The sequence below is a fragment of the Macadamia integrifolia genome, chromosome 6 (assembly GCF_013358625.1).
Source record: "Macadamia integrifolia cultivar HAES 741 chromosome 6, SCU_Mint_v3, whole genome shotgun sequence".
NCBI classification, from domain to species: Eukaryota; Viridiplantae; Streptophyta; class Magnoliopsida; order Proteales; family Proteaceae; genus Macadamia; species Macadamia integrifolia.
In genome coordinates, this window is record NC_056562.1 from 18,407,749 (window position 1) to 18,423,984 (window position 16,236).

Below are 16,236 nucleotides of genomic sequence, written 5' to 3' on the forward strand. Positions count from 1 at the left end.
ACCCGTTTTTCCCCCTGCTTGGCCCTTCCTCTAATTGTTGTGTAACAAGTGCATAATGCCCACTAGAATGCCTATGGATTTTATTAAGAATCGAAGTCGATTTGCTTTATAAAAATAAGTTATCAATGAACTTCTATGAAATGGTTTCATGATTCAGCCAATTGTCTCGATTCTTGGGATATCATTGAGAAATAGGAATTGATGTTATCAAAGGATTTTCTGCGATTTTTGTTAATATTGAATGAGTCGGATCATCCACTTTGGTATTCTTTATCGAACAAACAATGGTGTATATTGTCTCCATTGACAAAATTTCAATTTTGAAGAAGTTTAATGATCGGCTAATAAAAAGGGTTTCAATTTATTTAAATGAACGATTTGAAGACCTATTGAAAGGTCCGAGATCCACATTCATTCGGACCTTTCAATTCATAAATTTGGATCTCGGGCCTATGAATGAGGAAACTCCCGAAACTCACAAAGAAAAAGGGAAGTGAATATAATAAGGGAATGAACGTTGCAAGAATCTTCTATATTCGAATGCAAATATAGATTTAGGGAGCCACAACCTTATATAGTTAACTCCAACTACTAAAGAACATAGTAAGCTGGTTGTCCAGCCTTTAGGCACAATGTAGATGACAAGGATGACTACTGTAGTATTGAAAATAGTATCAAAACGATATGGAAAACAGGAACAACAGTCCAGATTAGGGAGAATTCTTATATAACATAATCTAATTAACCAACAGATGGGCCTGAAAAGCAGGTCGAGATCTCCTTTTAAAGTTAGAATTCTTTGCTGAAAATTCCAGATTGATCCAATATATAGATCTGGAACTATGGGGTAATCCTAGAGACCCTAAGAGAAGGGTAAATATCTTATACTAGGTTTCAGATTAACAATCATACTGCAGAATCTTAAACACTATTAAATTCTGATGTTATGACGTGAAAATTAGACAAAACAACTTAATGAGAGTGGCTATCGATTTTGACATTGAAGAAGATAGAAACAATCCAACTTAAAGTAGGACTTCATTATGCGACCCACATAATTTAGATCTGAGAACAAAATATGAAAGGTAATAATTGCAGTTGAAGATTTCTGAGGGAGGCATAGCCAAATTGACGATGAAGTCCTACTTTAAGTTGACGATGATGTTGTCCCCTATCACCTCTCTCCGATTTTAAGCCTACTCATCAAAGATTGATATTTTATTCAAGAGTATTATTTTTTTTCCTTGTGTTCTTATTTACATGTGTTATAATTGAAGGTGATGCCTACAGTAGTGCCTCTCCCGAAAATTCGGCTGATATATTGAGAATTTTTCTTTACGTACTTGCTTTCTATTTCAGTTCTTTATTTGTTAGCTTAGCTTTATTATTTGTAGATTCTTTTTTTTAGTTGTTATTTTCAGCATTTATTTTACTTCTCTAATTAAAGTAATATGACGTTAGAACTATTTAATTTAGATGTTGAATGTGTAGGTCATTTTCTTTCGTTTATATGCATGTTTTAGGACCATAATCTAAAATCAACCATTCCTTGTTCACTCATGCTGTACTTAGAGTAGGTAAGATAGAGTGACTAATCTTCTTGTGATCGACCTATTGGCTACAATATACCGTACGCTTGCGGTAACATATTTTTAAACTCAAACAAGTTTCTGGCGCCATTGCTAGGGAGATATAATGATTTTTTTTTTTACTTTAGGTTAGTCGAAGTGCTTTTTGCGCTCACGCGCGCGCGCGAGAGAGAGAGAGAGAGAAGAGTGAAACCCCGGATCCCTGCTAGTAATCACTAACAAAAAAAATCCGTAAAATAATTCCTTTTTTTTTTTTTTTTTTCATTCCAATAATTCAAGCTCTTACCAAGAGTGGAAACATAAACATATAGTAGTCCCCACTCTACTACAAAATCCCTAGGATTCGATTGTAGGTGGATCCGAAGACTATATGGATTCCTAGCTATCAACGTACAGGCAATCTTACAGCTTTGGACTCATTGTTTAAATTATTGAGGGGTCATATCAATTGACCAATTTCACCCTCTATTTTAGTTGTAAATAATTAATTTTTCAAAGACCACAATTTTGCCTTAGGTAGTTAGTGTATGAGTGTGTGGACTCATGATTCTACCAATCGTTTAGTAAGAGTACCTATTTTAAGAATGACAGAACAACCTAAATCTACTTTAAAGGATAGATTCTACCCAGTCAGGGTAGCCCAACCTTCTTGCATTATATTACCAGCTGCCACGAGGAATAACTATAAGCTTAAAATTCAATTCATCACTATGTTACTCCACTTCCATGGGCTATCCTCTGAGGATGCTTATTTGTTCCTAAGAGAATTTAAGGAGGTTTGTGTCCTCATTAAGATACAATAGTTCAGTGATGATGCTGTTAAACTTAGATGCATTACCTTTTTGCTCAAGGATGGAGCAAAAAGATAGCTATATGGGTTGCCAACTAATTCCATTACCACATGGGACCAATTTACGGTAGCGTTCTTGAGAAAAATTTTTCCCTTGCATAAATCAAACAAACTCAAGAGTGAGATCTTGTAGTTCCAACAAAAACCTCAAGAGTCATTTTTTAGACTTATGGAAAGGTTCCAAGACCTTCTCTAAGAGTGTCCCCACCATGATATTGATAAATGGCATCTTTGTCAAATAATTTATAAAGGGATAAACTACTATATCAAGTAGATGTTAGAGTCTATGTGTCCTATAGGCTTCATAGCTTATGCGAACGAAAATGAAGCTTGAAACTTTTTGGTTGACATAGCTAAAAAGACAAGAGAATGAGAGTCTACTCAAGAAAATGAGAGAACTATAGGAGGTAAAAGGTACTATGTCGATGGAATAGTAGCTAAGGAGTCCCATTTAGATAGCCTCATTAAGAGAATAGAAGCCCTTGTCCCTAAAGCACATGCCTCTGTCCACCAAGTCCAAAATCAAATCTCTATGTGCAATTGGTGTCACTCCCATAGACATGTAATAGAAGAATTCCCTAATAGTTCTGGGGGTAATGAAAGTGTTAATGCTCTTTACTCGAACAACTCATTTAGCAATACTTACAATCCAGGGTGGAGAAATCACCCTAATTTTTCATGGAGCCAAGGGAATCAAGGAGGCCCATTCAACTTTCACAACCAAGGGTAGCCTAGCCCCTAGAGGCCCAATTTTTCACCACCACCTAATTCTTTTCCTTGGCCTAATCTAGGCCCTCAGTCAAATTTTTCTAGGCCTCCTCTCCAAGCACATTATCAACAATCCTCGGGGTTTACATCCACTAGAGAGGTGATAAGAATTAGCGAGCTAGAGAAAAGCATAACACTTATTATGACAAGCCACAATAATGTGGAGAGGCAACTCACCCAACTTGTCACAATCATGCATGAGAAGGGAAAGAAAAATTACCTAGTCAGCCAGAGTCGAATCCTAGATATCAGGTGCTGACTTCACAAGGGCTACATACTCCTCTGCTCAATGTTGTACAGAGTCAACAACACCAAGGACACTCCAACTAGTGTAATGCAGTATATGCCCTACCGAGTGGTCGAGAGTATCTATGGAATGGTACTACTCCTCCACCATCTGACCTTTCTGTTGAACCTCTGACTATTGAGGCTACTACTGTGCCTCCCCTTTTAGGTTTTCCAAATGGACCTGAAGAAATTAGGTATGATTTGGTGGAAGCCACAAAAAATGATTCAATTAATGAGAGAACTTTTGATAGTGTTTATGTTCCTCCCGTCCCCTATCCTAACCATATGATGAATAAGAAGAAGACAACTTCAATGGAAAAAATTTTAGAAGTCTTCAAGAAGGTAGAGATAAACATTCCTCTTTTGGATACCATAACTTAAATCCTGGCCTATGCCAAAGGCTTCAAAGACTTATGCACTCACAAGCGCACCACAAGTGTACCCAAAAAGGCATTCTTGGCAGCTAATATTAGTTCAATGATCACACAACTTATAGCAGCCAAGTATAAGGATCTCAGGTGTCCCACTATGGCTTGTGTCATTGGCAACACTCGTATTGATCATGCCCTGCTTGACCATGGTGCAAGTATGAACCTTCTACCTTATCATGTTTATCAGCAACTTGGATTAGGAGATTTGAAATCCACAGGGACCATTCTCCAGTTGGCTGATTGTTCTATCAAGATTTTGAAAGGGATGGTTTAAGATGTCCTACTTAAGGTAGAAGAATTTATTTTTTCAGTTGATTTTATTATTTTGGACACCAAAACCCTTCACCACTAGGGATGAGATACCTATCATTCTTGGAAGACCATTCTTGATTACCGGAAATGAATTAATCAATTGCCAGAATGGTCTACTAAGGATATCTTTTGGCAACCACACTATGGAGTTCAACATGCATATGTTAGGCAAGCAACCCACAATTGATGAAGAGGTCAATATGCTTGAGGATTTTTCTGATGATATTGTTAAAACGTTTGACATTGACTTTGATTCAGAATTTCAAAAGTATATGGAAGAATTAGAGGATGATACTGAAAATTTCTTCTCTGAGGTTTGGAGCCTTCATACACCCATGAAGCCCATTGGTCCTCCATCAAATTCTTTCTAAACCCTCAATTGTTGAGCCACCTAAGCTTGATTTGAAAGAGTTTCCCTCTAACTTAAGGTACGCCTTCTTAAGAGAAGATCAAACTCTACCAGTTATTACTGCCTCAGATTTAACTTCAAGTCAAGAGGAAGAGTTGATCAAAGTTTTAAAAGAAAACAAGGAAGCCCCATCTGGGACTATGGCAAATATTAAAGGAATTAGCCCCTCAATCATTCAACATCATATTCACCTCACGGAGGATTCAAAATCTTCTAGGGAGCCACAAAGAAGGGCTAATCCTATGATGCAAGAAACTATCAAGAAAGAGATCTTAAAATGCTAATCCTGTGATGCAAGAAACTATCAAGAAAGAGATCCTAAAGTGTTTAGATCATGGAATTATCTACCTTATTTCTAATAGCGAGTGGGTAAGTCCAGTGCACATGGTGCCAAAGAAGTCGGGGTCACAGTAGTCCAAAATGATGAAAATGAGTTGATCCCTATCCATGTCCAAACAGGATGGCATGTGTGCATTGACTATAGGAAATTAAATATGGTAACTTGGAAAGGCCACTTCCCTTTACCTATTATTGATCAAATGTTAGAGCGGTTAGCCGGACATGAGTATTATTATTTCCTTGATTGTTATTCTGGCTATAACCAGATTCCCATTGTTTTAGATGATCAACACAAGACCACCTTTACATGCCCTATGGAACCCTTGCTTATCGACGTATGTCTTTTGGGTTTTGTAATGCCCCTACCACGTTCCAAAGATACATGATGACCATTTTTCTAATATGGTGCAGCACTTTTTTGAAGTGTTTATGCATGACTTTTCTATTCATAGTTCCTCATTTTCTAATTGTTTGTATCATCTTTCTTTAGTACTCAAACGGTGCAAAGCGACTAATTTAGTTCTCAATTGGGAGAAATGCCATTTCATGGTTACACAAGGTATAGTGTTGGGTCATATCATTTCCAAAGAAGGGAACAAGGTTGATAGAGCTAAGGTGGACTTAATTTCTAATTTACCACCTCCCAAGTCAGTTAAGGACATTTTTCCTTCTTGGGTCATGCAGGGTTCTATCGTCGGTTCATTAAGAACTTCAGTCATATGGCTAAACCTCTCACCGATCTTTTGATAAAAACAATCCTTCGAATTTTCTAGTGAATGCCTCATGTGCTTTGAGCAATTAAAGAAGGTGTTGACTACAACCCCCATTATTTAAGCTCCCTTATGGACTGAGCCCTTTGAATTAATGTGTGATGCATCTAATTTTACTATAAAGGCAGTCTTAGGGTAGAGAGTTGATAAGCTTCCTTGTGTTATTTATTATGCTAGTAGAACTCTCAATGATGCACAACTGAACTACACCACAATTAAAAAAGAATTTTTAGCTGTTGTATTTGTATTAGAAAAGTTTCGTGCATATCTGATAGGTTCTCATGTAATTATTTACAATGACCATGTAGCTATCAGGTACCTTGTTTAGAAAAAGAATGCCAAAGCTCGTCTCATCAGATGGGTTTTGCAGGAATTTAACCTAGAAATTAAGGATAAGAAAGACAATGAAAATTTGGTTGTAGACCGTTTGTCCCGGTTACCCAAGTCTTTGACTGTGAATTCTCTAGTTAACGAGTATTTTTCCGATGATCAACTCTTTACAGCATCTGGTGGACCTTGGTTTGCAGATATTATAAATTTTTTAGTTACAAACAAGACTCAGGATCATTGGTCTTCCCAAGAGAAGTACCGTTTTCATTCACAGGTTAAGTATTTCTTTTGGGATGATCCTTACCTTTTTAAGTTATGCCCTGACCAAATTATCAGGAGATGTATCCCTGATCATGAGCACCATTTTATTCTTTCCTTTTGCCATGATCAGGCTTCTAGCGGCTATTTTGGGCCTACTAAGACTACGGCCAAGGTATTGCAATATGGATTTTATTAGCCCAGCCTCTTCAATGACGCATTTGCTTATTGTAAGGTTTGTCCTTCTTGTCAGTCTTTAGGAAAAATCAGTAGAGGGAACATGATGCCTCTCAACCCAATCCTCGTGGTTAAGGTTTTTGATGTTTGGGGAATAGATTTTATAGGCCCCTTCCCTAAGTCATGTGGATATGAATATATTTTACTAGTTGTGGACTATGTGTCTAAATGGATTGAGGCTCATACTTGTAAAACCAATAACCATAAGGTGGTCATTCAATTTTTAGGGGAAAACATTTTTTCTGATTTGGTACTTCTAGAGCTATCATTAGTGATAAGGGCAAGCATTTTTGTAATAAGCCTTTTGAGGCCTTAATGAAATAGTATGGGATTACCCACAAGTTGGCTACCCCATACCACCCCCAAATCAGTGGGCAGGTAGAAGTGTCCAACAAACAGATCAAGCAGATTTTAGAGAAGATAGTTAACTCAAATCGAAAGGATTGGTCAAACCGTCTATTGGATGCTTTGTGGGTATATAGGACTGCTTACAAGACCATACTTGATCAATCCCCATACCGTTTGGTATACGAAAAAGACTGCCACCTTCCTGTTGAGTTAAAGCATCATTTCTTTTGGGCAATTAAGAAATTAAATTTTGATTTATCTACCACAGGAGCTTATAGAGGTCTCCAACCATCTGAGTTTGAGGAATTACGAAATGATGCCTATGATAGTGCAAAACTTTCCAAGGAAAAGACTAAAGTTTTTCATGATAGGCATCTTGTTAGGAAAACTTTTATGCTTAGTGATAAAGTTTTGCACTAAGCATAAAAGTTTTCCTGTACAGTTCTAGATTGCATATCTTTCTAGGAAAACTTTGTTCTCGATGGGAAGGTCCTTACCTTGTGCAAACTGTATTCCCCTATGGTGCCGTAGAGGTCATGAATCCATCCACCCAAGAAATTTTTAAAGTCAATGGGCACTGTCTGAAGCCATTCCTTGAGCTACCTTCAATGCATGATGCAGATGTCATGATTCTTCATAAGCCTCTTTTTGATGATATTTGATCCCATTTGGTAATTTTCTTTCCTTTGTCCTTCTTATTATTTTGTCTTATCATTTCTTTCTTTTTCTACATTAAGGACATTACACAATTTAAGTATGGGGGAGGGTTTGACCTTTTAGAACTTGAGGCTACGTTTTAGAGTTTTTCTGTGCTGTATACACACCTTACAAAAAAAGAAGAAGAAAATTGAGATCTAGGATCCATCTTAGTACCATCTTAATACTATAATCCCTATTGAGAGGATGGTAATGATTATATGTCTTGAAGTGGGACCTCCCTTAAATGATTTAGAGATATTTGTCTTAAGGTGTAGGACCATTTGTTAGTTGGTGTCTTTGTTCTTAGGTTAGTAGTTAAGACCATATTCTTGGCATAGTATAAAAATATATGATATGGATATGCAAAGAAAGTGAAAATTGGTTAAAAAAAAGAGTAGAAAATAAGTATAGAATTTCTAAGAGCGAGATAGAATACTACGCCTCATGAAGTGGGGTGTTTTGATCGAACCTCTTAGGAAGGAACACTTTTGAAAAGAACTTAGCATCACTGTCTTTGTTGGCATATGCATAAAGCGAAGCTACTTTGTAACTTGGGTTTCTGGTGTTTGCTTCACCATATTATTCAGGTCAAATGTAGTGGAGTAGAATGAGTTCTCTACTAAAGAACGAAAAAAAAAATTATTTAAAAAGAGAGAGAGAGAGAGAGAGAGAAAAGATACCATTATGCTTTGTTGTTTATGATTGGTCAACACTCAAAAACCCTAGTTCATAGTCTCTACCTTACAATATGGTAAGGGTCGTCCCTATTTGAGCTGTGTGTTTGTTTCTAAATCTAGATGGAGTATTAAAGTTCAAATGTGGGGTTCCTCGGTTGATGTGCCTAATTGAAAGAGGGTGTGTGTTTTGTAGTTATTGGAAGCTTAAAATTATAATTTTTCAAGTTAATCTGAATTTTTTGTGTATATTCACTGCAAACATCCACGAGACACAACTCATCCACTAGGGTAACTTAGGGGTTTAAAGGCTTGTTGCACGTGTTAAATGCAACTGTGATTCCTATGAAAGTGAGTTAGGCTTTTTTTTTAATTCTTTATTTTATTTGTTTTGTTCGAGGATAAGCAAAAGTCAAGTATGGGGGAATTTGATGAGCACAATAATGTGTGAAATCTTATAGATATAAGTGTACATTTTTTCCCATTTTAGATAGTACTACTTTTTTTTTTTTTTTTTTTTTTTTTTTTTTTTGCAGTTTTCAAGTCTACAAGAGAAAGTGTTTAAAGTGAACCAAGAACCGGTTTAAGCATGAACTAACTTGTCCAAAGGTAGCCCATACATTGAACCAAAGTCAGTAGGGGTGGAACCCACTCATTGGTACCACATCCTCTTTCCTATAAAACTCTGAAGATTATTCTCTCTCCTTGCCACCTCACAAGATCTTGAAGATATTATGTAGAAATTCCTTTCTGATTTAGTCAAGGTTGCAAGATATTGGTTAATTGCAGAGAAGGGATAGAATCTGTTAATTTTGGAAACAATTTCTTTCTTTCCTCACACAATATCTCAGAGAATGAAGATTTTTACTAAGATTAAATTTTATTTTATTTTCTTTCTTTTCTTAAAGAAGACTTGTAGAAGGAATGAGGCAAGACCAAAGCCCTATAAAAGCCCCTTCTCCCCCCCCCCATTCTAGGAGGATTATTCCCCTTAGTTTATTTTCTAGTTTTTTTTTTGTCTAGTTTATGCTTAGTTCTCTTCTCTTTCTCCTTATGTTTCTTTAAGCTTTTATTCAAGTGATTAATGATAATATAATTCGGTTTTTAATTATTATTTTGTTTAATTATTAGTTTACTTTGTTAATTTAGTTCATAGTTTAGTTAATATAATTAGTGCAATCCATAGTTCTAACTTTCAAACTTTCTAGTTCTAAGAAAGAATTGGTTCAAGTGATAAGAATCAAGAGTTTTCAAGTTCAAGAGAGCAAGTTCTTCATCAATAATTCTGTTCCAATATCATCACTCCAAATCAATCAAGTTTCAATTCAGCTTACACATAATCAAGGTATGACAAAGTTTATTAATAGAATTAAGATTTTTATTTAAATATAAGTCGTGGAATTAGGATTTTTATGCTTTTTTTTTCTTCTAGATTAAATTTTGAATTACTATCTACTTAGTGTGTGTGACCTTAATTTATAAGTGCTAAAGCTGAAGAGGTGTGTTTGGCTATGCCTCCCTCAGAAGTTTGGCCTATTGTTTGAGGGTCTTTAATTGGTAAGAACTCAAATTGATGATGATGTGTCCCCTATCACCTCTCTCCGATATTAAGCCTACTCATTAGAGATTGATATCTTATTCATGAGTATTATTTTTTTTTTCTCATGTTCTTATTACATATGTGCTATAATTGAAGGTGATGCCTACAGTAGTGCCTCTTCCGAAAATTCGGCCGATGTATTGAGAATTTTTCTTTACGTACTTGCTTTCTATTTCAGTTCTTTATTTGTTAGTTTAGCTTTATTATTTGCAAGTTCTTTTTTTTATTTGTTATTTTCAGCATTTACTTTACTCCTCTAATTAAAGTAATCCAGCGTTAGAACTGTTTAATTTAGATGTTGAATGTGTGGGTCATTTTCTTTTGTTTATATGCATGTTCTAGGACCACAATCTAAAATCAACCAACCCTTGTTCACTCTTGTCGTACTTAGAGTAGGTAAGATAGAGTGACTAATCTCCTTGTGATTGACATGTTGGCTACAATATACCGTACGCTTGTGGTAACATATTTTAAAACTCAAGCAGCAACTAATGTAGATTTGAATTTCAATCACATAGAGGGTTCTCTCCCACTTTGGTATTCCTCAGAATAATAGTGAAGTTTTTTTTTTTTTTTTTTGAATTTTTTACATAGAAGCATTCCTTCATCTATATGTGATTATTTTATGTGAAATCTCCTCTCCCTACCCCCCCCCCACATAGAAATCCCTAAATTATCCTGACCCCTGAACATTAAAAATTTTCATCAGAATTGGTAGAATTCAGTATCAAATGAGGCAATCACTAACATTAAATAAATATTCATTATTTCAAATCAAACAGAAAATATATAAGAAAATTAAAAGAACTTGCAAAGACATCAGAGCTAAGCCGAAGAACATGAACTATGTACATAAAAAGACATTAGAGCTTGCAAATAATAGAAAATGGAGAGAAAGTGAGAGAGGATGATGTACCTAAGATGATCTGCTAGAGGCTCGAGACGATTTGCTAAAAGGCATTTAGTCGCCTGATACAACCTTCCATAAGAAAAAAAACCCCACATCAGAGGGTTTGCAACGAAATTAAAATTAGCTTCCAATAAGTGTGTGTGTGTGGGTGTGTGTGTGTGTGTGAGAGAGAGAGAGAGAGAGAGAGAGAGAGAGAGAGAGAGAAACCTAGGTTTTGCTTTGGTAGGAATTTTAAAATAAGAAAGGTAGATAAACTTTAAATGTCGGAGAAGAAGAAGACATCGACATAGATGTAGAAGGAGAGTGAGAAGAAGAGTTGAGAGAGAGAAAGAGAAACGTAGGTTTGGCTGGTAGGGATTTAAAAAAAATGGCAGTTAAACCCTAAATGCTAGAGACGAAGAAGACAAAGACAGAGAAGGAGAGGGAGAAGAAGAAGACGAGTTGAGAGAGACCTCTAATCGGCTTCCAAGAGGTCCACAACTCCAAAACTTTCAAAGAACAGCAACAAGCAGATCACAACCCGATCCTCAAGGTTCACTTAAGAACTACGCTCTTTTATACCTAGGCTGGAATCATGTGTTTCGATTTTGAGATCTCCTATTGTGTAAATATGCTACCATAGAATCTGCTACCATGAATTATCTTCAAGTGGAACCAAACAGATTAAAGAAATAGAAAATCATTATTCTACGGAATTACATTCTCTGGAGTCGCCTAATGACGCACGCCCTTAAGTAATTTGAAATGAAGAATACATTTTAACCATATCCAAACAATATTCACATTCTCAGTTAAGAATGCATTTTGCGTTTTGAGAATGAAAATGCACATTCTCAGAATAGAAATGCATACCATTAGAGTGCCTCATATTTTTTTGCCTAAATTATCTAGGTGGGGCAAGCATGTCATAGGGCTCAATCAGGTTTAGCCAAAGTTTATGTATAAAGATTATTTTGGTTGCTATGTTGTTCATAATCTATACAATTTAACAGAGTTGTCATTAGGGACATATTCATTGTTGCGTTTTGTGAATGATCTTATAGTAGATATCAATGGTGTTCTTTTTTTTTTTTTTTTTTTTTTTTTTTTTTTTGTAGAATAATCAATAGTGTTTAATTGGGGTTTATGCTCCACTTCAAACTCAAATTCGTATTGCTATGGGATACCCCAAGCTATGTTTCCCACCATCAATTCATGTTCAATTTCTTCTCATTAGTGATTTCAATGAGATTTTGTCACATAATGTGATGTTTCCAGGTTGACATTGAGAGGAGGTGAATCAGTGTCTCCAAAAACATTTCGCAATACACTCTGATCTTCACAATAATAATGATCTATCTTCAATCAAACCTTGATTAGCTGACGCTGACCAATTTTACCAATCACACACAGAACTTATGCACTTCCACCTCACTATTACAAAGTGGCCAAGTCTACTAGATAGTGTATACCCACTTTTTAAGTGACATGCACTTTAATATGCAATGGAAAGTAAAACAAGCAAATACACCAGATATACATGGTTCAAGCAAACTGCCTATGATGAGCACAATAGTGTGTGAAATCTTAGGGGTATAAGTGTACATTTTACCCCACTTTGGATAGTACTACTGTCACACCCCGTCTTCACTCACCTGAAGGCTGGCGACATGGACACGCACACGTGTCCACCATCCATCCAGGATCCACGATGCAATACTTTAAGTTCATAAGATTATGAAATGAATTCTAAAATCACATACTTATAATATAAACAAAATATATATCAACTGGTGATTTCTATTGATATTTACCATATTTACACAAAAAGAATATTTTCACATCTTAATCATAATTACAGTTATACCCCCATAGGGCTACATCTGTTAAGTACAAAAAGAATAAAAAATAGAAGATGATACTCCCATCCTCAGAGTGCTCCAAATGCACAATCATCGCACACGCATCCATCCTCATGCGTAACTAGCTCCTCATCCCAGAAGTCACCTCCGTAGAGAGTCGGGACCTCGATTACAGTTTCCAAAGGATTTCCTGAATCAACATCTAAAAAGGGGCAACAACAGGAGGTGAGCTTCCACGAAGTCCAGTGAGGGTAACACACACAAGCAATCATGACAATCCAAGAAAATGCAACAGTATGAATATTCATGCCCGACCACATCAATATGAATGCAATTATGTGAGTGCAATGACATGATCCATTTATTATCAAGCAATTCTAAGCAACAATTTCTAAGTCCAAAGGGGGTATAAGTGCTACTGCAATGTAGGTGTTATCCCCAGTCATGAATGTACATTATCAGTCCCCAGGGATATTAGCTAGTTGCGAGTCAGGAGTGTGCTGGTTCTGAAACCACATCGTTACCCGGCAAACCCCTATTTATAACCCTCCCATGATACCACTACATCGAATCCAACATCGCATGTAGGGTATACCCATCACCGAATCAAACATCGCGTGAGGGTTTGTCACGACGCTGGCATCTTTGCACCTCAGTCACCGAAAATTGTCCCCAACCACGGACCGTCGGATGAGAGGATTAGCCAATACGTAAACCCCTATTGGCAAGGGTTATAGCACCAAGGTGGTTATCCTAGCCCAATGCATTCTAATATGCCACAACACAATTCAATCACACTCACACACTCACCCACACCTTGAGCATGCAGTGTCGTCGGCACCAACCATTGGCCACCCTGCACCCCAGTCACACACACACACTCACACTGACCATGCAGTGCCACCGGCACCAACCGTTGGCCACTCTACACCCTAGTCACACACACACACACACACCCTGAGTATGCAGTGCCGCCGGCACCAACAGTTGGCCACCCTACACCCCAGTCACACACCCACACGCACACATACACCTTGAGCATGCAGTGCCGCCGACACCAACCGTTGGCCACCCTGCACTCCAATCACACACCCACACGCACACATACACCCTGAGCATGCAATGCTGCCGACATCAACCGTTGACCACCCTGCACCCCAGTCACACACACACGCACATATGCACAATCATAATCCACATTCTCATGCCACATCAACACCATATATAAGGAATAATATAATAATATGCAAAATGATAAAATTCATACACATATGCATTATGATGCAAGCATTCCATAAAAACACACAAAATCCCCTCACCTCGTGTTCTAGATAGCGGTAGATTGTTGATGGTTTCGTGTTGCGTGTCCCCGTCACTTCTCGGTTCCACTCCTAGGATACATAATTTTTTAGGTTATTTGGTTATTCATAGAGGAGTGGGACACTAAGACTCGTGCCCCAATTAAAAGGATTAAAAATTAACTTTAAAATGGTTCACCGGTGGATGGTCATCCGTCGGTGAGTTCACCGGTGGATGAATCCGAACTGAATGCACATCCTATAATATTTTCACTGGTGGATGGTTCCTGCCTTCACCGGTTGGCCGGTGACCATCTGTCGATGAAGGTAAAATTGGGGTTTTCTTGCCCAAATCAGCCCTATTGGCCCTGTGGTCCCTGTGTATGGTGGTGGAAATACGTATTTTTCAGTGGGGTGTCATTTTCCAACTCCATTCCCCTTTCTCCTTCTTTTGTATAGTTTACAAATTGGGTTTTATGATTTTAGGGTTGATTTTTCATGTAGGGTATCCTCACACAGTTCGCTTAGCTTAGGTTTAGTGAAATTAGTGAGTGGATCAACATAGGGTTTCAAGATACACCCAATTTCCTCAATACACAAGTCTAGGTTAGGATACATTGGGGAAGACTTAGGTTTATCTCATGGAATGGTCATTAATGGCTCATGAGATCACTCTCACACACCATACCTAGGTTTAATTTCATTTTCCCCAACTTAGGATTAGGTTAGGATGTTAGGTCATAGAGGATTTGTTCAAATTCCCAAATCCTAGGGTTTTCGCTAGGGATTTCATAGGGATTTGTCCTTAGACCCAAGGTTGAGTGAATAACCTTGCCAATGTAGGTCTCTTACTCTAATTTTCCTCTCCCATTATGTAGTATTTATGGTTGGGTAGGTGGAATTTGGTTGGGTCTCCATTACTCCCAATAAAGAGTGAAATGGGAAGGAGAGAGAGAGATAGATAGAGATTTATGTGTGTGTGTGTGGAGAGATGAGCATATGGGCTTACCTCAAGAATGGAGCCCTAGCCTTCCTCCTTCATTCCTCTCCTTCTCCTTCTTCTTCTTTCTCCCTTTCCTTCTTTCTATTTTGGTAGGAGAAGAAATGTATGGTAAGAGCCCTATTTATAGCCACTTAAGTCCCACTAAGGGTTGTTTGGGGAATTAATGGGTTTTTTACCCAATACCGGGTTATTCCGTTATTCGGCACTAACGGGCCCACCTTAGGGTGTCCGGATACGTTCATCTATTCCCCAATAGGTTGTACCAACTATTAGGGGTGGTTTGATGTGTACGGGTGTGAACATCTGGGTCCCACGGTAAATTAACCCGTTTTCGGCCAGTATTCTCACCGGAGGCTGTTCACTGGTGGATGCTTCATCCACCGGTGACCATCAGCCGGTGAATGCTGAACTGGTCACTTTGTATGGAGATCTCTCCTCAGTCTGAGTGGGGCCTTCTCCAGGGTCTCTAGTGTGTGTGAGGTTCAATTGACATTTCCCTTCCGGTCCAGAATCCTTTCTAATTACTTAAGCATGGGTAGCAGGTGCAAGTGGGGTCACCCTTCCTTCCTTGGCAAAAGACGGATGCAACCCAGTGCTCACTGGTACTGGTGTCCTTCGGCGTTGCACCTGAACATTAAATAGGAAGTTTTAGGGTTCAGGTATAACAACTACTTTTATTTTTCTTGTTTTTTTTTATTTTCCAAGTCTACAAGAGCAAGTGCTTAAAGTGAATCAAGAACTAGTCCAAAGGTGGGACCCACTCATTAGAACCATATCCTCTCTCCTACAAAATCCTGAAGATTATTCTCTCTCCTTGCCACCTCACAAGATCTTGAAGATGCTATGCAAAGATTCCTTTCTGATTTAATCAAGATTGCAAGATATTGGTTAATATTGCAAGGAAGGAATAGAATTTGTTAATTTTGGAAACAGATTCTCTCTTTCCTCACACAATATCTCAGAGAATGAGGAATTTTATTTTATTTTCTTTCTTTTCTTAAAGAAGACTTGTAGAAGGAAGGAGGCAAAATAAAAGCCCTATAAAGCCCCTTCCTCCCCCCTCCGATTTATTATTATTTCCCTTAGTTTATTTTCTAGTTTATGCTTAGTTTTCTTCTCTCTCTCTCTCTCTCTCTCTCTCTCTCTCTCTCTCTCTCTCTCTCTCTCTCTCTCTAGTTTTAGTTCTTCTTTATTTTTTCTTTAATCACTTTTGTAATAGTTTTTTATGTCAATTAATGCAAGCACTCTTTTATTCTTATTCAGCCTTTTATGTTTATGATTT

The 16,236-nt window shown here is 37.5% G+C and overlaps 1 long non-coding RNA gene and 1 other non-coding gene across 2 annotated transcripts in view; both read right to left on the reverse strand.

Annotated features, from left to right (window-relative positions):
• LOC122082386 overlaps nt 1–11,520 on the reverse strand; it is a 15,424-nt gene extending 3,904 nt beyond the window's left edge. Inside the window, exons 1-2 of the long non-coding RNA XR_006141304.1 lie at nt 11,265–11,520; nt 10,819–10,881 (exon numbers count right to left, since the gene is read on the reverse strand). This is a non-coding gene — a long non-coding RNA (uncharacterized LOC122082386). The remainder of the gene's footprint in view (nt 1–10,818; nt 10,882–11,264) is intronic.
• Nucleotides 2,549–2,655, reverse strand: LOC122082956. Its single transcript, XR_006141491.1, has one exon. It is a non-coding gene; the product is annotated as a small nucleolar RNA R71 (small nucleolar RNA).
• Nucleotides 11,521–16,236: the final 4,716 nt, after the last annotated feature.